Below are 25,417 nucleotides of genomic sequence, written 5' to 3'. Positions count from 1 at the left end.
CTGTTGAACAATCTCTGCCCATCACCCCCACCCATCATCCCTAATGATCACCATTAATCTGTACTTCTATGGCATCAACATGATTTAAATTACAAATTATGGTATTTGTCTCTCCTCATATGGCTTATTTCACATAATTACTTGTTGGACCTGTGCATATTGTCGTGAATGACTGGGTTTCATTCTGTTTTTATGGGTGAATACTATTCATTTATATACTGCATCTTCTGTGGTATATATAACATTCATGTTATTAGATATGTAGTCTGATTCTAGATCTTGGCTATTGTGAGAAGAGGACTTCAAGAAACATGAGAGTAGATAAGTCTTTGACATACTTACTGACTTTATTTCATTTGGATATGGGCCCAGCCATGGGATTCCTGCTGGAGGTCATTTTAATGTTAGGGTCTATTTGAAGATCACCTTTAATGTGCTAGCTTTTCCTTCCTGCAGTTTGACCCCTGAAAAAAAAGTTTTAGATTAATCCCCTCTATGTCAGATCTGTTTCACATTTTGAATATTGCAATTCCAGGCCTCCCAAGATGGCGAATTCCTGTAACATACCAATGAGTCTTAACACTACACCTCATATGTACTCTGAGGTCAAAAGTTACAGATCTTCATCAAAGCTAAAATAAATTACAAGATCACTTGAGGTATTTCTGTCATCTCCCTCTGTTTCAAATTTTCTTATCTTGTCTAGAGGATTTCCAGAGATAGGATGAGACTTTGTGTTTTCATTAGTGCCTTCAAGGTTCTATGCATTTGATGATTTTGTAATAAAAAATTTTAAGAAGTAGTAAGCTGATGACAGAATTGGTTCCCAGAACAATACAAAGTGGTTCCATGTTACCCATGTCACCCATCAAAATTTTAGGCCCTTCCAAGTCCCAGGCGTGAGTCCACAGACTTTCACAGGCAAGAGAACTGTCATTGATAAAGTAAAATTCCAAACGTTGAAATCGTTCACATAACATCTATATAGTTACTTTTATCTAGATGTAAAATTAGACCATAGCCCAGATACTTCCCCAAGCATGATCTCTTATTAAAAAATCCATTTGAACTTTAAAAAAAAATCTCATGACCTTAGATATATGCAGAATAGTTTGTAATGTTATGGCAGACAATTTTTTAAAAGGAAAAAATATATAGAATAATGGCCAAGACCAGTGCTAGAAGTTAGAAGACATCCATTCTCTAAGCCATTTTGAAAAGAAAAATAACTGCTTTCTGATCATCCGCACCAGATTGGGATGGGAACAAGAGTTAAACTTTTATTGTTTTACCATATATGTGTTTGAGTGAGTAAGTACCTACATGCATGTGAGTGTGTGTGTGTGTGTGTGTGTGTGTGTGTGTGTGTGTGCCTGTGTCTATGGGTGTCTCTATGTATGTATGTCTACATATATGGACTTATTGGTTATACCAGTCAGGCTATATATGGTTTATTTTAATTTAATTTTTATTTTATTTATTTTAATTTAAGAAGAAAATAACAATAGTACAATTAGAAAATTAGAACCGTAATTAGGACAGAGTCAAAATAGAAACCCAATACAAATGATAAAATCTCATCTTTGTGTGATAGTTAATGGCAAATAACATAATAGTTCCAAGTGGTATATTTATTCTTCTGAGATAATGTGCAGGATGAGGCTTCTTCAGCATGCGTGGTGGACCAAAGCAAATGCAGTGAACCTTGCCATGAAGAGCTGAACTGTTTCTGACAATAAGTCAATGCACAGAATACAGAATGGCACTCTTATTAACCTAAACAGTGATTCCTTCCCCTCCCCCCAGATGATTTATAAAACATTCCAGTATGATTTTGTGTTAATCTACTAGGAACAGATAAGTAAACAATTTCACATTCAGCAAGTACCACTCGGAGGCAAAGGTCTTCATTCTGAAAAAACCTGCATTTATCTGACATACTCTTCACTGGGTTAGAAACTCAAGGAAGGCTTCTCTTGGCAGCTGAAGTAGTGTCACCTTAGTTAAGTGATGTGCTGTGACAAAATACCTGGCAGATCTCGTCCTTGCCCTTTTCTTCCTCACCTCTTCTCTTGTAACTATCAGCTGTTCTGCATGTCTTCATGTCTGCTTCTTGACCATTTAATTGAGTGCAGATGTTAAGTGCTAAGAGACTCACCTTTCCTAGCTTTTCCAAAGAAAAGGGATAAAGCCATCAAAACTATAATCTGCCAGGCCATGAAAAAGTAAAAAAGAAAGTATTGCTTATATATTATATGCCTCCTCAGCTGATATATATCCAGCTGTCACTCATGAAAGACACTGGGTGGGAAGATCCTGGGCTCCCAATTCTATAACAAACTCAGGGAGGGAGAACTGTTTTGTTCCTATTGAGCATGGCTTTAAATTATAAATTAATGTTTCTGAATTTAAAAGAAAGAGACAGAGGTTCCAACCTTGAAAGAATGTTTTTAAATTTTGGGTTAAGTGTTGATTTCTACAGTTCCTAATAATTGAGCATGTATAAATAGGAAAATTAATAGAAAACATATATACTAATAGGTACAAAAGAGTAAGCAAGCTCCAAGGCCATTCTCTTGCTTAGTGACTTCAGGGACTCAAGAAACACAACCACATCAGTTTCTCTGCTTTTCTTTTTGCCTCATTTGCTGAGCTGAAGAAGCCAAAACCCCAACAACACTAACAGACAAGGACAAAATTACAGTGTTCAATGAATGCTTTTCTTCCAAACCAGAGATTCCAAAGAGAGTACCAGCCTAGCAAAGCAGAAATATTTTGGATCATAAACTATTCTACGCCAACCAAGATAGCTCACATTAAGGAATGGAGACACTAGGGACCTGGGTACCCTGTGAGAGTGGTGTTTGAGAAGCTTCAGTGGAGAACCTGAACTACTATACCAACCTAGAAAAACCAGGATTTCTATTGTGCTGGAATGCAAGGAGACTGAGTAGAGAATAAGGACTTTCATTATTTCCTGGTGATACCAAAACCACCCACTCCGTTCCACAGCCCCATGGTCAGTAGTGGACCGGGGGAAGCAGTTCCTTACCTCCAGCTACCTGCACAGGAGTGTCAATAAACACAGAAGCCTAAATTAACCCCACTGGATAGTAGAGAAACTAGAAACTCAAGACATTTCTGTTGGGAAGACAAAATGGTACAGCTACTGTGGTGAACGGTTTGCATTATTAAATATGCAAATATATGAATTAAACATGTAGATACCATAAGATTCAGCCCTTGTCCTACCCATAATATAGCCCCTCAAAATGAAAAAAGTATCTTACCCACAAAGACCTGTGCATGAATGTCTATAGCAGCCTTACTCTCACAATAGCTTAAAACAGAATTATCCAGGTCCCTTTAACAGGTAATACTTAAGTTTCCAGCTACAACACGGAACACTAATCAGCATTCTGTGAAATGAAATGAAAAACTGACACACAAAACAACCAGTTTCTCAAAAATCTGTCTCAGTGAAAGGGGCTAAGTTCAAAAAGCTATCTATACTAAGTGAGTCAATGTATGACCTTCCTTAAATGACAGAATTAGAAATGAAAAAGGGTATTAGTAATATTCAGTGGCCATGGGGCACAACAAGACAATGAGGAACACTTGTCTTCACTGTACTAATGTAGATATCCAGATTATAAGAGAGTTGCACTTTTACAGTATATTACATTATAAGAAACAACAACGCATATGATTTGTCTATTATTTCTTACAATGGAAGGGGACTTCAATTATTTCAAAACTTTAATGAAATATAGTATTTCCTGGGGCAGTAGGGAAAAATATAGATGGCCTTGTTAACTAGAAATGCAACACTCAATCGTCATGTGTACCTGTACTCACTGTGCCTTCCACAAATGTGGTCAATATCTTTCAGCACACAAGATGTGTTATTATGATTACTTTTGATATTTTTACTTTAGAAAGACTTTTTGATTGCTTTTACTATGTTTTCAATTTCCAGGAGAGAGTGGAGACCAAGATTACATGTAGAACATCTATATTAACTGGAAATGGAGCTATAGTCAAGATTCATAGCTGTGTCAGTGCACAAGAATGACAAACAGAGGGATATAAAATGCCAAAAATCTTTTGCTGGGAGCATTAAAATCTACTGTAAATCAATTTTTCAATCCAAGATACAACAGTTTTCAACTATTAAAATGTCTAGTCAGTACCTCTGTTTAAATGGTCTTCAGAATGAAAACTGGGTTTCTATTGAATTCTCTCATTGAGTTCGTAAGGTCAAAAGAGTTTTTTGATAGCACGATTACTGGTCTGCAAAAATCTCTTGAATTTTTATTCCTAGATATGACATAGCTTTTCTGGATAGTTTTCAATGTGATACAGTCTGTCTTGAGGGGTTTGCTTTTTCCTGTCGAAAGTTTGTAACTGCAGATGCAAAGCCACACTCTTCTCGTAATTTTTTTTCTGTCCTCTACCACTTGGCACATGAAAAACAAACTCAAGGACACAAGCCATGGTCACTGCCTGGACTGAGGGAGAAACAGGGTGTCAGCACCTACACAGAAATCATATCACGGCCCTTGCTGAATCGGATATGTGAGCTGCTGCACTTGTGCCCTCTTCCTTCCCTTTAGCTTGTCTCCTTTGACCCTCTTCCTGAGGCTATGAGGCTCACCCAGCTCCTACACTGTATGAGAACACCAGGTCCTCCGGAGCCTTAGGACACCTCAACTACCATTTCCCCTGTTCACTCTTGCTTTGTCTCATTTCATTTCATTTTGTTTTGTTTTGCTTTGCTTTCTCTGCAAGAAAAAGAAGAAAAATATAAGTCTATAAAATGCTTTCCTGGAAACCTAGTCAACTTTCTGACAGATGAATATCGGTCCAAAGAAATGCCTTGCCTTGCAAAGACTCTATAAGAAGTCTCAGTCAAATGCCCACTAGGACTGTCAAGAATATAGTTAGCAGCTCTCTGGACTCTATAAATTATATTTAAGGCTTCCTGTGTCCAAGACACACAGACTAGAAGGAGTGTTAGAATAGGTCTGCTATGACCCCCTACCACAAACAGAAACATCTTCAGTGACCTCACTATCTGCTCTGCTTTTCCCTGGGAGCCAATAAGCAGAAATCATAAGCTCAAGGGTACATTCAGATTTGTATGCAGAAGAGTAGTCTGTAAAACCAAGAGTCTTGAATTAGCATTATCATTCCTCATGATCAAACTAAACTTACTGAAGATTGTATGTGTATATATTTAGTAAGAGTGTGATATACATAAACTTCAACTATTGTTAGGGACATCCTTAACACTCGCCTTAGTGAAATGTTCCTTAAGAACAGCTACAGTATCCTTTATGAGAATTACCTGGAGATTGATTAGAAATCCTGAATTCCTGGTCCTGTGTTGAGATCCAAGAGGCAAAACTCACTGCCTAGAACCCAAAATCTGTATGTTGCTATAGTTTATTTTTAAGGCAAGGTCTCAGTATATATCTTAGGTGGACCTTGAACTCTCAATCCTGCCTCAGTCTCTGGAGTACTGAGATTACAGGTAGGGAGTATCACCCTCATCTAGGATTCTACATTTGGAAGAACTGATACAGCGATGGCTATGTTCACTATGGTTTCAAAAACATCTTCTAGATAGTGTCTGCACTCATCTTATCCATCAGTCCTTGAAGGTCATGCAGCTTTAGCCTTTGAGGGAAACAGAACCCTCAATCAGTATTTCCCTGTGAACAGAAATATCAAGAATACTAAAAATAAATAAACCTACATTAAAATATACTAAACTATTTTCACCCTCTTTAATGTGCTTTTGCTTTATGTTTTGCTTTGAGAGCTGTACTAGATGATTCCTCTAGTTAAACTGAAAAAAATGCATACAGACTTATTCGTTTCAGCCATATGATTTTTAACCACTTCTGATATGAAACTACCAAAACCTTTCAAAAGAGCGAGGTGAGTCAGCAGGTATACTTGCTTGCTAAGTCCTAAGACCCGAGTTTGATCCTTAGGACCCACTTAGGAATGATCTGACAAATTGCCCTCTGCCCTCTGACCTCCACACAGGAACTGTTTTGCACGAGCCTTCCCCCCTCCCCTCAATAAACTAAGAAACGACATAAAACACTCTTAATGAGATAATATTTGTTTAGTTGATAACACATTTCCTTCAAAGACAGACCTTGTCAACAGATCAAGTCTTATAACTATTGTATTTCGAGTGAAGAGTTTGTGGTAAGGCGGGTATGAATGCTTTAAAAATAGTAACCTGCAGGTTACATTTCCTTTTGAACAAATGGGGTTTCAAATTAAAATGGCAATATATCTATCATAGGTTCTTATGTGTCAGAACACACTTGAACCATTTCAAGTCTACTTTTACTATAACTAACATTGCCACAAAGAATGAGAATTTAACACAGTTCATTCTGGACTGGTCAACCTCAAGTTCTCCTTGGGGAGTAGTTGGGAGTTCTGGTATAATTTTTACCAGTGGTAAATGTTGTGAAAAGATATCCCCCTGCTTCAGATGAGACAAATCTCAAAGACACAAATTATCAGTTTGGTCCAAAGAGCTTTTATCCTGAGAGATTTGAATACTCAGATTTCTATATTTGAAAATCTTCTCCAAAACACTGGGCAGCTGTGATGGGCTCCTATAAAATTAGAACTCTATCAAATTTACAAATCACTAAGCAAGTTGGAGTCGGGGAGCAGAGGCAGGCTAGCTTTGACTGGAGAAAGTTCTCTCTGCTTTTAAATAACTATAAAATGATACAGGTTTTTGCTGTTGTTTTTTGTTTGTTTGTTTTACAGTGTTGATAAACAGAGAAGTCTTGCGAGGAACAACTTCAGTCTCCTTGTTAATGAAAAATGTACTATAAGTAGCAATAACCCATTTATAATCCATCTGGGCTGTTTATGAATCCTCAAAAGTTACTAGTGGATTGATGTAGTTTCAGTAAGGCTGGAAATGACATCTCACTAAGTAAGCAGCAAAGACAGTTAGCTGCATTTATATGCTGTGGTGTGTTCCTTAACCTAAAGTATTCTCCAGAGGAATCCAGTCTATAGAGAAACGCAGCATATTTTCCTTTTCGAAAAATGTTAAGAACAAAGCAATTCCAGCCCTATTGCTGAGTACTGGATAAATGACAATTTCTCCCATAGATACAAAAAAAAATTCAATCATTGTATTCAGACATAAAAAGACATGAACTTAAATGCTTCAAACATAAAATAATTGCTTTTCAAGGCTCATGTAATTGGGTAAAGTGGCTGATTGTTATATATAATTTATTTTATCTTGTCGCTTAAAATGATGAACACAAAATTCCATTTCTGTAAATAAATGGTGGCCCTGCAGGAAGGAACCAGGCCATTCCAGGGCTGTAGAAAGTATTAAAGCTTTCTGAGTGTCTGCTAAGGCTGATTAGAAGCAGGATATAATCTGACTCACTCACCCACTAACTAGGGAAGTTTGACTGTCACTGCCCAGCATTCAGTGAGGAAGTCATCAGGGGCACATACTGTCTGTGGGAATTGCAGTGAGACCAGAACTTTCACTTTCCAATAGCCCAAACTTGCTCTCACTGGCTTCTGATTTCACTTCTCCCTGGGGGACAGAACCACTTATAAGAAGAGCAATATTTATGCAGAAGAACTCAGGAGTGAAGCTTTCAGAGAATGAAATATGCATGCTGGCCAGTGGAAAGGAAAGTCTTCCCAAGACTCATGAATAATCCTTGTTTACCCTATAATGGCTATGAATTTGTCAAATGCATCCCCCCAAGTCTCCCAAGGATTATGACTGATGAATCCAACGCTGCCATCTTGTTGGAAAAAAAAACACAATTTGTGTTTCAAAAGAGTATTTGGATAGCGTGGAATTATGAAAATTAAAGATGGTGATAATCTGTAATTAACAGCAATTCTTTCATCACTGCAGAAATGGCACCATGCAACAACAGGACTGACCTATAATTTCCCTCACACAAGACTTGCATATATTATCCCCATGTATGTTGGTAATTACCCCAGCAGCCACACAAAATATCATATCACTTGTTCATATGACGTTAGGGGTGTTCAAGTAGATTTGATTACCGTATTTTCTGGAGCAATCAAATGAAAGGTCATTGCAAAAGAGAACATTAAGCACGATGTGACATGGACAGCAGAACAGTAATTAGTGTCACCATTAGCTCTTTCTCACTAACTCTTAGGTAATACAAAAATATAGACATATGCACAATATTTTCATGCTAATTCATTTTTCTTTTGTGGGTTTTTTTCCTTCATGACAATTAAAACAGGAATTAAATAACAAAAGGTTAAAAAGCTAAATGAAATAAACATTAGCTGCATCCTAACGGTATTTCATCCTTCCCTGGATCTGTGCCTGGATCTCCTATTTGTGTAGAGGGATTCTGTGAATGAACACCTTGTGAACAGACAGCCTACACCTGAGCCTCCCAACTCAGTCCTCCAACTTCTCCCTTCTTCTCTTCGCTACCTCATTAAGTACCTGCTCTCTTTCCTACTGTAGGATAGGCAAGTACAAGACTAGGATATGCTTGAACCGAAACTTTGATGCATAGACCTTTGTGTCCATATTCTATACATTATGGCTAGGATATCCTTTTTCCTGCTATTAAAAGAACCTCAGTGGCACTGGGTTCAGTTCTCTCTGCATAGCAGGTAGACCTGAATTAAGACCCAACATCCATGTAAAAAACAAGCACAGTGAGTGGCACATATCTATAACCCCAGCCCTGGAAAGAAAGAAACAAGATCTTTGGAGCTTCCTGGCCAGTTACTCTACCCCAGTTTTTTTGTTTGTTTGTTTTTGTTTTTTGTTTGTTTGTTTGTTTTGTTTTGTTTCTTGTACTTATTACTGTTTTCAAAAGGCGCCATAAATAGGGCTGTATTTCAAGGTCCAGTACTTTGGATTGGCAGCACTAAGATCACAGGTTTTTTTTGCTTATTTTGTTGTTTGTTTGTTTGTTTATGTAGGATAACTTCAAGATACCTGCACATTCACAAAGATGCCCAGGAATGTGTGTTGATGCATCACTTATCGTTTTATCATATAGCATATATCACTCTAATTTCAAAGTCAGAAAATACCGCCATTGCTTCCTTCTTGGACAAGAATTAGTCAAAACGTGATACAGTCACAAAATAGAACCTTGAAAGCATGAAAAAGAAAAGAGCAGACACACGTACTTACACAAGAGGATTCTGGTCATTGCCCTCTGTGAAGAAGCAGGGTGAAGAAAAAGGCAAGAAGTGTTCTACCTTTGTTTAAAAAAAAATTATTCTACCTCCCAAGTATGTCTGTGGTGTGGGAGGTGAGAGAGACAGAGGAAGAGTGATTCTGTAGGAATGCATAACTGACTGATAACAGACACACTCTCTAAGAGTGGCAATGACAATGAAAAAGAACAATTCTGCCTTTGTTTTCCTTGCTCAGCTCCTTTACATTATCTAATTGGATCTGTCATGTGCAATGGTTTGTATTTGCTTGGCCTAGGGAGTGGCACTACTAGAAAGTATGGCTCTGTTGCAGTAGGCATGTCACTGTGGGTGTGGCTTTTAAGACCCTCATCCTAGCTGCCTAGAAGCCAGTATTCTGCAAGCAGCCTCCAGATGAAGATGTAGAACTCTCAGCTCTGCCTGCACCATGCCTGCCTGGATACTACCATGGACCCTCCTTGACAATAATGAACTGAACTTTTGAACCTATAAGCCAGCCCCAATTAAATGTTTTCCTTATGAGACTCGCCTTGGTCATGGTGTCTGTTCACAGCAGTAAAACCCTAAGACACTGTGTCAAATTTTTATTTAAATGTGAAAAAAATTATTCAACTAACTAATTGATAAGGAGATAACAAACACATATATCCTGCACTCAGTATCTTTGATGTGTGGAAGGGGTAGTGTAAATATGACACACTGCTTTTTGAAGTCTTTTAACACTGTGATAAATGAACAGCAATGGCTGTGTTTTTATGTGCCTGAAGTCCTGACAGCTCCATCACCATAACAACTCCCCAAGTTTGCAAAGAGTCTCATGCCAATTTATTATTCTTTAAATGTGAAGGTCTGATAGAACCGGTTTCAGACAGTACCTCTGTGATCACCAGTCCACTATGAGCATCTGAGTAAGCAGCACATAGGAGGACGCTGGCAGACTTAGAGACAGCCACGGGTCTCTGCTGCAGACGTGTAGCCCAGCACATAACAAATGGTGGTAATGGATTTTAAATCACTAACACAATTTCTTTAATAAAAAAGAAAAAGCTTATTTTTTTAATTTCAGGTCTATCTGCAGGAAAAATGAATCTTTTGAACCTTTATAGAAATGTGAAGAAACTTTCTAGTAATGAAAGTTGGGGGAAATCTAGATCATTAAACCTAGAGAAAATTTCTGAGCTGTCACTGAAGTTGAGAAAACCTTCACCAGAGAAGTACCCTACCTATACTACAGGAAAGACACACCCTTAGCTCCAAAAACATAAAGACATCAAGAAGCAAATGAGAAAATGACAGGTACTAAGCCACTCAGCTCATTGCTTCTCTGCGACCACACAGCATCAGCACCCACATCAACAACCTCAAAGAAAAACCATGGGCTGGTCTACTTCTTCAGAACATTTCCCCAGGAAAGCCATGCCACAGAAAAGCTATGTTGAATGTATTCTGGTGTTCGATTGTTTGTTGTTGTGGTTGTCCAAGAAAGGGTTTCTCTGCTGGATGCCCTGGAATGTACCCTGTAGACTAGGCTGGTCTCAAATTTACAGACTTCCACTTGCCTCTGCCTCCTATGTTGATATTGAAGGCCTGGCCCACTCCCACACAGCTGGTGTTTTTGGGCTATCCATCTTTTCTTCTGGAGCCTCCTTCATGATCTTACAATGATATAAGAGAAGGTATGTCTGCAAGCTAGGCAGTGTAAATGGATGCAAGTAATGAATCAACAAGGTGTCTCTTGAGCATGTGTAGGAGTGGGGACCAGCCCCAATAAGAACATCAAACCAGCTCATTATCCCAGCAACTCTTATCCTACAGCTCAGCAAGGAGGACAAAACAGCACACATTCTAAACTGGGAAACAAGAACATATGCCAAGGCAAGAGTTTAAAAACTGAGATGCAGAATGTGGAGAAAACAGGCTGGTGAGCTGGAAGGAAACTCAAATGAAAGGCAAGCAGCTTCGGATAGCAGCAGAGCAGGCGAAGGGAGGGGAGGGGACTGTGCATCTGATGAATTTCAAATTCTTTGGGTACCACAAGACACAATGGGAAAGGAGAGGTTTTCCTCCAAACTAGAATCTGTGGAAAATGAAAGGGTAAAATCAGCACATTTGCTATCAAGGCGTCTAATTAAAAATGTTTTAATTCTACTTAACTCGCTATCCAAATGACTTAATCTTTTAATAATTCTCTCACAGCTCCCATCTCCCTTCTGTTCTTCCTTTCCCTCTCCCTTTGTCTTCTTGAGAAATGTCATCGTTAGGTGCACTTGCCTACAATTAGCTACCATTTCTTCATGGTTGTGCTGTGTTTGGGCAAGAAGGGACCTTGCTTTTATTTTTCGAATGCTTCATTTGGAAACTTTCAGAAACCCAGTTCTATGTAGCCGATGTTCCTCATTTTACCCTGGAATCATGACAGAGAGCATTTCAGCCCTAGCCAGTGGTGTGCCCATGGAAACTGGGGTCATTGTATCCTAGTTGAAACTATGCCATTGAAACTATGGCAACCAACAGAGGCAAATCGAAAACAGGTGCATTGTCATCATTTTTTAACGAGTAAAAGATGTGAGTATTCTCTACAATGAATTCAGGTGCCATTTGCCAAGGAGAAGATGTAATTCAGGTTGACTAAGTAACTAGAACAGATAAGTGTTTGAAAGCATAGATGACTGACTTTATCTGGACTCTTTTTTAATAATAAACATTTATTAGGCTTGTTCCTAAAATAGCAAAAAAAATCAAACGATATGATCAGCTCTTATGAGCAACTCTTCACATGATTATTGAATGCATCATACCCTCCAGTATCTAGCGGTTTATCCAAAAGCATAGAAAAGTGCTAATTATAATTGCACAAAAGATACCGGGAGATTTTTCTGATTTCTTCTGCGGCTCTGTGCATTTGAAATTAATTGAATAATAAATTTAGATTCTTAATTCTTAAGTTTTTGGCTTCCTAACTTACAGTCCCCAATTTGATTGCAACTCTTGCTCAGATTCTACCAAGTGGCTTAGCTGTCGAATCAAACAGAGTTCCTGAGAGGCCATAGAGGTCGTCCATGTAGACACAGTATCTATTATTCTGACAAATGAGTTTACAGCAGGAAAGCAGAAACTGAGCCACCTCCCATTTCATTTTGGGCTCATTTATTTTGCATATCACATGAGGTTTAATTCCAAAATTTCTCCCACCAAGGAAATCTGGGCCATGCTATTTCTTCCACAAAACAAAAAGACAGACCTAAAGAAAACAATGTCTCAAAGAAGTCTGTATATTTATATATTATATGCACACGCACACACACACACATACACACACACACACACACACACACATACACACACACACACACACACATACACACAGGGGGGGACTGGAGTGGGGTAATATCTCAGATAAGAAACAAAAACTATTATGTCTACACTTTCATTTATTACACAAGACCTGGTCTGTTCCTCGACTAAAGTAGTAAAAAGAAAAATGATGTGTATATTCTAAGTATTTTAAGTCAAACCTAGAATAATGTCATTTATAAATGTCTTGATATGAGACCTCAGCCTTATTATCTGTCTTGGGTAATTTAGCATATACAACATTAAATTTTAGATCCTCAGAGAGTGTTAAAATTTCTATATCCTTGCAAAATAATGTGCATACAATTTTTTATGAATCATTACATTCTTCAATCTTTCACTTGCTGGTGTCTATTTTTGATGGCATTCACTGTTAGCAAATGATCTCTTCAAATATATGTTTCACAGAAAATTATTTATATGTTTCCAAATACACTCTCATGTACATACAACCTCCAGTTAAATCACATGATATCATTAACACCAGGAATAATCAGGCTTGGCAATGAGCACGTGATCATAGGTAATAATCAACAGGAAGAAACAACATTGCATGGAGAGGCTAGGAAGTAACCTGTGAACCTTCAGCAGTCAGAGTCGTGTGAGCATCCAGGTCTCACTTTGGGCCACACAGAGTTCCATGTGAAAGTAGAACAAAACCAGAGCTTGTGCTGATTGGCATGCCCTCCAGCCCTCCAGTTGGACTGCCAAGCCCTCCATTTGTCTGTTTACTAAATTGAGAAGAAGAGAGAGAACAGAAGCGGGTTAATCCAGTCACGCTATGTGTTGAAAAATATAGCAGTCTTAGATGGCCAAAACACCATTCAAATAGGGTAGCAAAGAATGATCCAGAAAAAAGGAAAGGTGCTGTGAAAAAGACAGCTTCGAGGAGTCAGCATGCTCACAGTAGCAGAATAGTAACATCAGTTATATGTTGCTAGGGCAACCATAAAGGAAAACAACAAATAAATAAAGAATGCTTGACAAGGGAGTCAGTGACAAAAGAAAAGCATTAAAATTCATTTTGTAACCAGCCACTAAAAAGATTCTATGTAAAATTAAAATCAGGACTAGAAAAAAAAATTTCCTAAAATTTAAAAAAGCAAGAAAGAAGTTTGCAGGTACCAAAGTTAGGTATATGGATAATTTGAGTCCCTGGAAAAGAGAATAAATGAAATAAAACTACATAGATAGATGTAATAGAAGAAAAATTTCCTGAATTTAGAAAAAGAGTTACCAAATATACAGGGGGAAACTACCACATTCCTGTGAGAATTAACTAATAACTCTGTCCTTTTCCATTTTATTCCATTTATAAATTCATGTTTTTTTCTTCTACAAATCTCTTTTGTGCAACCCTTTTCTTTCTTTTTAAACTTATTACTATGAGTGTGACTATTCACATTCCACAGTGTGCGTGCAGAGTCAGGACAATTTTGTCTTTTATAGGGTCAGTTCTCTCCTTCCACTTTTACACGGACTGAGAGATAAAGCTCAGGTTGTTTGGCTTCCATGGAAAGCATCTATACCACTTGAGCCATCTTGCTGATTATTGAGAACTTTTCTAAAGGCAACTTTTTGTTTGCTGCTCCAGCCAGACTCATTCCTGCAGCTGTCAGAATTCACATCCCATTCTTGACAGTAGAGTGAAATGCCATAATTGGTTGTCTTTTACTATTGGTATATGAGATCCTTGGTGCCATTCAGAGAATAACCTTTCTACTGATTTTGACACGTGACGAAAGAAAACTTCGACAGATACGCAAAAAGAGAAACAGGAGTTAGACTTCAATAAAATTAACAAATAAATGAAAAATTAAGATACAAACACGAATTTTCCAAAACCACTGTAATAAATAACTAATGAACCAAGAAGGTAAAAAAGATAAATTTACTGAACATAAATTAACTATTTTAGTTTCCTTTCTGTTGCTGTGATAAAACACCTCAACTCACAGCACCTCAAGGAAGAAAGGGTTTATTTGGCTTGAATTTTCTTATAACTTAAGGCTGTTTTGGTTTGCTCTGCACCTGGCCCTGTGTTCTAGGTGTTCATATGTATCCTACTGGTCATAGTCCATCCCTAAGGGAAGTCAGCATAGGAATTCAAACAGGTTCTTGAAAACAAACTGTGCGTGAACACTGCTTACTCGATCTCATGTTTATGCTACTTTCCTCACATAGCCAAAGACTGACAGCCTAAGGAACGGTGGCACCCACCATGGGCTGGACCATCCTACCTATGGTGGTACCACCCCTGGAGTGGTAGCCCTGAGTTCTATAAGAAAGAAAGCTGAGCAAGCCATATAGAGCAATCCAGTAAGCAGCATCCCTCCATGGCCTCCGCATCAGCTCTTGCCTCCAAGTTCCTGCCCTCTGTGAGGTCCTGTGCTGACTTCCTTTGGTGACGAACAGCAATGTGGAAATGTAAGCTGAAAAATCCCTTTCCTCCCCAACTTGGTTCTTGGTCATGATGTTTTGTGCAGGAATAGAAACCCTAAGACTATGTCTGAATAACACTATGCAAAGCTTTCACATTTACTGTTTCATACAAATCTCATGGCAATCCTGTGAGGCCTGACCTGTTACCCTAACTTCCACAGGAGCTGAGCTATTCTGTCAGTAAATCTCTGACAAAAGAACTGAGGCTAGAGAGATACCCAACCGCCTGGTCAGGTGGGCACTCCTGAGGCTGCAGAGCAGAAGAGACCAACAACAAGGCTCACCCCTGCCCACATCCCTGGCCCAAGAGGAAACTGTATAAGGCCTCTGGGCTCCCGTGGGGGAGGGCCCAGGAGCGGCAGGACACCTGCCTGAGACACCGCCGGAACCTGAAAGAAACAGACCGGATAAACAGTTCTCTGCACCCAAATCCCGTGGGAGGGAGAGCTAAACCTTCAGAGAGGCAGACAAGCCTGGGAAACCAGAAGAGACTGCTCCCTGCACGCACATCTCGGACGCCAGAGGAAAAAGCCAAAGACCATCTGGAACCCTGGTGCACTGAAGCTCCCGGAAGGGGCGGCACAGGTCTTCCTGGTTGCTGCCGCTGCAGAGAGCCCCTGGGCAGCACCCCACGAGCGAACCTGAGCCTCGGGACCACAGGTAAGACCAAATTTTCTGCTGCAAGAAAGCTGCATGGTGAGCTTGGGACACACGGAAGCAGAATTTCTCTAGGACCGGGCACGTTCTGTGTTTACCGGAAGTCCCACACCTGCGGATCCCGGCCCGCAGCAGCTCTCTGCTCCCAGAGCCGGTGAGAGAGAGACCCAACCGCCTGGTCAGGTGGGCACTCCTGAGGCTGCAGAGCAGAAGAGACCACCAACACGGCTCACCCCTGCCCACATCCCTGGCCCAAGAGGAAACTGTATAAGGCCTCTGGGCTCCCGTGGGGGAGGGCCCAGGAGCGGCAGAACACCTGCCTGAGACACCGCCGGAACCTGAAAGAAACAGACCGGATAAACAGTTCTCTGCACCCAAATCCCGTGGGAGGGAGAGCTAAACCTTCAGAGAGGCAGACAAGCCTGGGAAACCAGAAGAGACTGCTCCCTGCACGCACATCTCGGACGCCAGAGGAAAAAGCCAAAGACCATCTGGAACCCTGGTGCACTGAAGCTCCCGGAAGGGGCGGCACAGGTCTTCCTGGTTGCTGCCTCTGCAGAGAGCCCCTGGGCAGCACCCCACGAGCGAACCTGAGCCTCGGGACCACAGGTAAGACCAAATTTTCTGCTGCAAGAAAGCTGCCTGGTGAGCTTGGGACACACGGAAGCAGAATTTCTCTAGGACCGGGCACGTTCTGTGTTTACCAGAAGTCCCACACCCGCGGATCCCGGCCCGCAGCAGCTCTCTGCTCCCAGACCCGGTGAGAGAGAGACCCAACCGCCTGGTCAGGTGGGCACTCCTGAGGCTGCAGAGCAGAAGAGACCACCAACATGGCTCACCCCTGCCCACATCCCTGGCCCAAGAGGAAACTGTATAAGGCCTCTGGGCTCCCGTGGGGGAGGGCCCAGGAGCGGCAGGACACCTGCCTGAGACACCGCCGGAACCTGAAAGAAACAGACCGGATAAACAGTTCTCTGCACCCAAATCCCGTGGGAGGGAGAGCTAAACCTTCAGAGAGGCAGACAAGCCTGGGAAACCAGAAGAGACTGCTCCCTGCACGCACATCTCGGACGCCAGAGGAAAAAGCCAAAGACCATCTGGAACCCTGGTGCACTGAAGCTTCCGGAAGGGGCGGCACAGGTCTTCCTGGTTGCTGCCGCTGCAGAGAGCCCCTGGGCAGCACCCCACGAGCGAACCTGAGCCTCGGGACCACAGGTAAGACCAAATTTTCTGCTGCAAGAAAGCTGCCTGGTGAACTCAAGACACAGGCCCACAGGAACAGCTGAAGACCTGTAGAGAGGAAAAACTACACGCCCGAAAGCAGAACACTCTGTCCCCATAACTGACTGAAAGAGAGGAAAACAGGTCTACAGCACTCCTGACACACAGGCTTATAGGACAGTCTAGCCACTGTCAGAAATAGCAGAACAAAGTAACACTAGAGATAATCTGATGGCGAGAGGCAAGCGCAGGAACCCAAGCAACAGAAACCAAGACTACATGCCATCATCGGAGCCCAATTCTCCCACCAAAACAAACATGGAATATCCAAACACACCAGAAAAGCAAGATCTAGTTTCAAAATCATTTTTGATCATGATGCTGGAGGACTTCAAGAAAGACATGAACACACTTAGGGAAACACAGGAAAACATTAATAAACAAGTAGAAGCCTACAGAGAGGAATCGCAAAAATCCCTGAAAGAATTCCAGGAAAACACAATCAAACAGTTGAAGGAATTAAAAATGGAAATAGAAGCAATCAAGAAAGAACACATGGAAACAACCCTGGATATAGAAAACCAAAAGAAGAGACAAGGAGCTGTAGATACAAGCTTCACCAACAGAATACAAGAGATGGAAGAGAGAATCTCAGGAGCAGAAGATTCCATAGAAATCATTGACTCAACTGTCAAAGATAATGTAAAGCAGAAAAAGCTACTGGTCCAAAACATACAGGAAATCCAGGACTCAATGAGAAGATCAAACCTAAGGATAATAGGTATAGAAGAGAGTGAAGACTCCCAGCTCAAAGGGCCAGTAAATATCTTCAACAAAATCATAGAAGAAAACTCCCCTAACCAAAAAAAAAAAGTTACCCATAGACATACAAGAAGCCTACAGAACTCCAAATAGATTGGACCAGAAAAGAAACACCTCCCGTCACATAATTGTCAAAACACCAAACGCACAAAATAAAGAAAGAATATTAAAAGCAGTAAGGGAAAAAGGTCAAGTAACATATAAAGGGAGACCTATCAGAATCACACCAGACTTCTCGCCAGAAACTATGAAGGCCAGAAGGTCCTGGACTGATGTCATACAGACCCTAAGAGAACACAAATGCCAGCCCAGGTTACTGTATCCAGCAAAACTCTCAATTAACATTGATGGAGAAACCAAGATATTCCATGACAAAACCAAATTTACACAATATCTTTCTACAAATCCAGCACTACAAAGGATAATAAATGGTAAAGCCCAACATAAGGAGGCAAGCTATACCCTAGAAGAAGCAAGAAACTAATCGTCTTGGCAACAAAACAAAGAGAATGAAAGCACACAAACATAACCTCACATCCAAATATGAATATAAAGGGAAAAAATAATCACTATTCCTTAATTTCTCTCAATATCAATGGCCTCAACTCCCCAATAGAAAGACATAGATTAACAAACTGGATACGCAACGAGGACCCTGCATTCTGCTGCCTACAGGAAACACACCTCAGAGACAAAGACAGACACTACCTCAGAGTGAAAGGCTGGAAAACAACTTTCCAAGCAAATGGTCAGAAGAAGCAAGCTGGAGTAGCCATTCTAATATCAAATAAAATCAATGTCCAACTAAAAGTCATCAAAAAAGATAAGGAAGGACACTTCATATTCATCAAAGGAAAAATCCACCAAGATGAACTCTCAATCCTAAATATCTATGCCCCAAATACAAGGGCACCTACATATGTAAAAGAAACCTTACTAAAGCTCAAAACACACATTGCACCTCACACAATAATAGTGGGAGATTTCAACACCCCACTCTCATCAATGGACAGATCATGGAAACAGAAATTAAACAGTGATGTCGACAGACTAAGAGAAGTCATGAGCCAAATGGACTTAACGGATATTTATAGAACATTCTATCCTAAAGCAAAAGGATATACCTTCTTCTCAGCTCCTCATGGTACTTTCTCCAAAATTGACCATATAATTGGTCAAAAAACGGGCCTCAACAGGTACAGAAAGATAGAAATAATCCCATGCGTGCTATCGGACCACCACGGCCTAAAACTGGTCTTCAATAACAATAAGGGAAGAATGCCCACATATATGTGGAAATTGAACAATGCTCTACTCAATGATAACCTGGTCAAGGAAGAAATAAAGAAAGAAATTAAAAACTTTTTAGAATTTAATGAAAATGAAGATACAACATACTCAAACTTATGGGACACAATGAAAGCTGTGCTAAGAGGAAAACTCATAGCGCTGAGTGCCTGCAGAAAGAAACAGGAAAGAGCATATGTCAGCAGCTTGACAGCACACCTAAAAGCTCTAGAACAAAAAGAAGCAAATACACCCAGGAGAAGTAGAAGGCAGGAAATAATCAAACTCAGAGCTGAAATCAACCAAGTAGAAACAAAAAGGACCATAGAAAGAATCAACAGAACCAAAAGTTGGTTCTTTGAGAAAATCAACAAGATAGATAAACCCTTAGCCAGACTAACGAGAGGACACAGAGAGTGCGTCCAAATTAACAAAATCAGAAATGAAAAGGGAGACATAACTACAGATTCAGAGGAAATTCAAAAAATCATCAGATCTTACTATAAAAACCTATATTCAACAAAATTTGAAAATCTTCAGGAAATGGACAATTTCCTAGACAGATACCAGGTATCGAAGTTAAATCAGGAACAGATAAACCAGTTAAACAACCCCATAACTCCTAAGGAAATAGAAGCAGTCATTAAAGGTCTCCCAACCAAAAAGAGTCCAGGTCCAGACGGGTTTAGTGCAGAATTCTATCAAACCTTCATAGAAGACCTCATACCAATATTATCCAAACTATTCCACAAAATTGAAACAGATGGAGCCCTACCGAATTCCTTCTACGAAGCCACAATTACTCTTATACCTAAACCACACAAAGACACAACAAAGAAAGAGAACTTCAGACCAATTTCCCTTATGAATATCGACGCAAAAATACTCAATAAAATTCTGGCAAACCGAATTCAAGAGCACATCAAAACAATCATCCACCATGATCAAGTAGGCTTCATCCCAGGCATGAAGGGATAGTTTAATATACGGAAAACCATCAACGTGATCCATTATATAAACAAACTGAAAGAACAGAACCACATGATCATTTCATTAGATGCTGAGAAAGCATTTGACAAAATTCAACACCCCTTCATGATAAAAGTCCTGGAAAGAATAGGAATTCAAGGCCCATACCTAAACATAGTAAAAGCCATATACAGCAAACCAGTTGCTAACATTAAACTAAATGGAGAGAAACTTGAAGCAATCCCACTAAAATCAGGGACTAGACAAGGCTGCCCACTCTCTCCCTACTTATTCAATATAGTTCTTGAAGTTCTAGCCAGAGCAATCACACAACAAAAGGAGATCAAAGGGATACAGATCAGAAAAGAAGAGGTCAAAATATCACTATTTGCAGATGACATGATAGTATATTTAAGTGATCCCAAAAGTTCCACCAGAGAACTACTAAAGCTGATAAACAACATCAGCAAAGTGGCTGGGTATAAAATTAACTCAAATAAATCAGTTGCCTTCCTCTATACACAAGAGAAACAAGCCGAGAAATAAATTAGGGAAACGACACCCTTCATAATAGACCCAAATAATATAAAGTACCTCGGTGTGACTTTAACCAAGCAAGTAAAAGATCTGTACAATAAGAACTTCAAGACACTGAGGAAAGAAATTGAAGAAGACCTCAGAAGATGGAAAGATCTCCCATGCTCATGGATTGGCAGGATTAATATAGTAAAAATGGCCATTTTACCAAAAGCAATCTACAGATTCAATGCAATCCCCATCAAAATACCAATCCAAGTCTTCAAAGAGTTAGACAGAACAATTTGCAAATTCATCTGGAATAACAAAAAACCCAGGATAGCTAAAGCTATCCTCAACAATAAAAGGACTTCAGGGGGAATCACTATCCCTGAACTCAAGCAGTATTACAGAGCAATAGTGATAAAAACTGCATGGTATTGGTACAGAGACAGACAGATAGACCAATGGAATAGAATTGAAGACCCAGAAATGAACCCACACACCTATGGTCACTTGATTTTTGACAAAGGAGCCAAAACCATCCAATGGAAAAAAGATAGCATTTTCAGCAAATGGTGCTGGTTCAACTGGAGGGCAACATGTAGAAGAATGCAGATCGATCCATGCTTATCACCCTGTACAAAGCTTAAGTCCAAGTGGATCAAGGACCTCCACATCAAACCAGACACACTCAAACTAATAGAAGAAAAACTAGGGAAGCATCTGGAACACATGGGCACTGGAAAAAATTTCCTAAACAAAACACCAATGGCTTACGCTCTAAGATCAAGAATCGACAAATGGGATCTCATAAAACTACAAAGCTTCTGTAAGGCAAAGGACACGGTGGTTAGGACAAAACGGCAACCAACAGATTGGGAAAAGATCTTTACCAATCCTACAACAGATAGAGGCCTTATATCCAAAATATACAAAGAACTCAAGAAGTTAGACCGCAGGGAAACAAATAACCCTATTAAAAAATGGGGTTCCGAGCTAAACAAAGAATTCACAGCTGAGGAATGCCGAATGGCTGAGAAACACCTAAAGAAATGTTCAACATCTTTAGTCATAAGGGAAATGCAAATCAAAACAAACCTGAGATTTCACCTCACACCAGTGAGAATGGCTAAGATCAAAAACTCAGGTGACAGCAGATGCTGGCGAGGATGTGGAGAAAGAGAAACTCCTCCATTGTTGGTGGGATTGCAGACTGGTAAAACCATTCTGGAAATCAGTCTGGAGGTTCCTCAGAAAATTGGACATTGAACTGCCTGAGGATCCAGCTATACCTCTCTTGGGCATATACCCAAAAGATGCCTCAACATAAAAAAGAGACACGTGCTCCACTATGTTCATCACAGCCTTATTTATAATAGCCAGAAAATGGAAAGAACCCAGATGCCCTTCAACAGAGGAATGGATACAGAAAACGTGGTACATCTACACAATGGAATATTACTCAGCTATCAAAAACAACGAGTTTATGAAATTCGTAGGCAAATGGTTGGAACTGGAAAATATGATCCTGAGTGAGCTAACCCAATCACAGAAAGACATACATGGTATGCACTCATTGATAAGTGGCTATTAGCCCAAATGCTTGAATTACCCTAGATGCCTAGAGCAAATGAAACTCAAGACGGATGATCAAAATGTGAATGCTTCACTCCTTCTTTAAATGAGGAAAAAGAATACCCTTGTCAGGGAAGGGAGAGGCAAAGATTAAAACAGAGACTGAAGGAACACCCATTCAGAGCCTGCCCCACATGTGGCCCATACATATACAGCCACCCAATTAGACAAGATGGATGAAGCAAAGAAGTGCAGACCGACAGGAGCCGGATGTAGATCGCTCCTGAGAGACACAGCCAGAATACAGCAAATACAGAGGCGAATGCCAGCAGCAAACCACTGAACTGAGAATAGGTCCCCTATTGAAGGAATCAGAGAAAGAACTGGAAGAGCTTGAAGGGGCTCGAGACCCCAAAAGTACAACAATGCCAAGCAACCAGAGCTTCCAGGGACTAAGCCACTACCTAAAGACTATACATGGACTGACCCTGGACTCTGACCCCATAGGTAGCAATGAATATCCTAGTAAGAGCACCAGTGGAAGGGGAAGCCCTGGGTCCTGCTAAGACTGAACCCCCAGTGAACTAGTCTATGGAGGGAGGGCGGCAATGGTGGGAGGGTTGGGAGGGGAACACCCATAAGGAAGGGGAGGGGGGAGGGGGATGTTTGTCCGGAAACCGGGAAAGGGAATAACACTTGAAATGTATATAAGAAATACTCAAGTTAATTAAAAAAAAATAAATAAATAAAGGCACTAAAAGCAAAAAAAAAAAAAAAAAAAAAGAAATGCAGGGACAAAGAGAAGTAGACTGAAGGAATGACGGATCAGTGACTAACCCAACTTGGGACCCATTCCAATTGGCAGGTACCAAGCCCTGATGCTATTACTGATGCCATGTTATGCTTGCAGACAAGAGCCTAGCATAGCTGTCCTCTGAGAGGCTGGCTTTACCCAGCAGCTTTACTGAGACAGATGTAGATACCCACAACTAAACATTAGAAGGAGGTTGGGGAAACACCTATGGAAGAGTTAGGAAAAGGACTAAAGAAAGTGAAGGTGATGGTAACCCCATTGGAAAGCTAATAGTCTCAAATGCCTAAACCCCTAGGAGCTCCCAGAGACAAAGCTAACAATTGAAGGGCATATAAAGGCTTGTCTGAGCCCTCCTGCCCCACACATATCCCTTTCATTGGGAAAGGATGGGCCTAATCCTGTAGAGAATTGATGTCCCAGAGTGGGGGGGAATACCTGAGGGGTACCCCCTCAGAGGGGAAAGGAGGGGAGAATGGGGAAAGAACTCTGCAGGTGAGTGGGAGAGAGGCAACATTTAAGATGTAAATTCATAAATAAATTTAAAAAATAAATTTGAATAAAGATACAGCTACACTTGAAAAAAAAAAGAAATACTCAAGTTAATAAAAAAAATAAATAAATAAATAAAAATAAAAAGAACTGAGGCTAACCTCAGGACTGGATATTTATTTAAATGTGCCCACTGAAGACAAATTTTGGAAAGAATTATCAGGGAGGGGAAGAAACTAAGAAAGGAAGTGTAACCAGAACTAGAGTTGAAATAATATGCAAGAAGCATAAGTTATAATGTTTAACCCAAAACCAATTATAATATCTGAATAAGACAGGTACCAAGAAGTTGAAATGATGGTTTTTGGTTTTGTTTCCCTGCGTCGCTCATACCATCCTGGAACTAACCTGTAGACCAGGCTAGAAAGACTTAAAATCAGTGATCCTCCTGCTTCTACCTCCCAGAGTGCTGGGATTAAAGGCATTCACTATGACACCAGGCTGCTGCTGTTTTTAAAATGAGCCTTTAATATTTTTGAACGATAAATTCTATAGTAATTAGTTTCAGAACATCAAAAGCAGAGTATGACTTTTTAATTGATTTAAAGATGCAAAAATAATTCTGAAACTAAGCCTGCCAAATTAGCATGTTTACTGCTGCATTCTTCACAATAGCAAGGAAATGGAACGAGCTGAAAGGCCCATCAGAAAAAAGAATGGGTAATGAAACCTTGGCATGTGCACACACAATGGAGTTGTACTTGTCTGTGGAGAAAAATGAGGTCTGCAAGGAAAATGAAGTAGCGTTTGAAATGAGGTGACCCAGTCAAAAAGAGAAAATTGCACATTCTATTCAAATGCAGATCTTAACTTTCAATGTTTGTATGCATGTAAATATGAGGGTATGAGAGTAGGTGTCAACTATGCTATACATGCTGTGACCACCTTGGCTTGGGTCCTGGAATCCTGGATAGGGGTGGACAAGGAGTAAAGTATGGACAGATATACACAGATATACATATGGTAAGGTTGGGATCAGACGGGAGTTTTCTAGCTATCATAACCCAAAACTTCAATATGTTTTTTGAGTACAGATTTGAAGGAGGAGTTAGCTAGCCTAGGTAAGAAGTCTCCCTTGGGAGCAGTCTCAGTCTATAAATAGCTGTGAGGAGAAAGCTGCAATTTCTAGTCTCTACACACACTGATCAATCATTTATAAGCAACCATACCCATACTCCTGAGGAGTATGGCCACCTCTCTTGAGCCTATCCTATATAGGGAGCCAGCTTGTCCAATGTCTCATGCATCTGACGGCTGGAGTTCGTGACATGGCTGTGCCATTTCAACAATGCCTGTTTATTCAGGACTTGCTCACTCAGGGGTTCCTCTGACTCCTACAGATATGAGACCATGAGAGAGGAACAAAAATGGGGGGGGAGCACTTACTTACTGAGAGAGGGCAAAGGAAGACACTGGCATAGGGGACCAAAAGCAAGGGAGGCTGAGAAGATGGGGAGGAGAAAGAGAGAAACCAAGAAACACCAAAGCCAAATTCGGTTAGGAAGCTACCATAATGAAATGCAATTCTCTCCATGCTAACAAAAAGTTAGCACTGGTAAAATGATAAAAAACCAAACACACTTCAGATTTTGAGTGGAAGAGAACTGAGTGCAAGAGAATACTAATAATCGGTGTTGATCTAATGGAATTACTAAATTCGAAAAACATTTTGATACTAGGAAATCTAATGACAGTTGAAAACTGAGTACTTACTAAAGCATTCATTGAATTCAGTTAGATTTAAATTTATTCTCGAGTTTTTGACCATCTTGATAAATTAATAAGAATAGTATATTAATATTTTAATGCATTCATTTGGGGCTTGTGATTGAAGCACAGGGCAGAATGCTTGCCTCGCACACAAGGCCCTGATGCAGTTCCCAACACTGCAACAGTAGCAATAATATCATTCACTCTGCAGAAAAAGCTCTTCATTTACCAGTAAAAAAGGAAAGAAGC

General features: G+C 40.2%; 1 long non-coding RNA gene across 1 annotated transcript in view; it reads right to left on the bottom strand.

The window, feature by feature from the left end:
* Window positions 1–326: 326 nt before the first annotated feature.
* The window catches only part of LOC108348790 (uncharacterized), a 133,154-nt gene continuing 108,063 nt past the window's right edge, over window positions 327–25,417 (bottom strand). Inside the window, exon 4 of the long non-coding RNA XR_015642949.1 lies at window positions 327–464. This is a non-coding gene — a long non-coding RNA (uncharacterized LOC108348790). The remainder of the gene's footprint in view (window positions 465–25,417) is intronic.

The sequence above is a fragment of the Rattus norvegicus genome, chromosome 18 (genome assembly GCF_021556685.1).
Source record: "Rattus norvegicus strain SHRSP/BbbUtx chromosome 18, alternate assembly SHRSP_T2T, whole genome shotgun sequence".
In the NCBI taxonomy this organism is placed as follows: Eukaryota; Metazoa; Chordata; class Mammalia; order Rodentia; family Muridae; genus Rattus; species Rattus norvegicus.
Note: the sequence above shows the minus strand (reverse complement) of the source record. Positions and strands in the feature narration are given on the sequence as shown.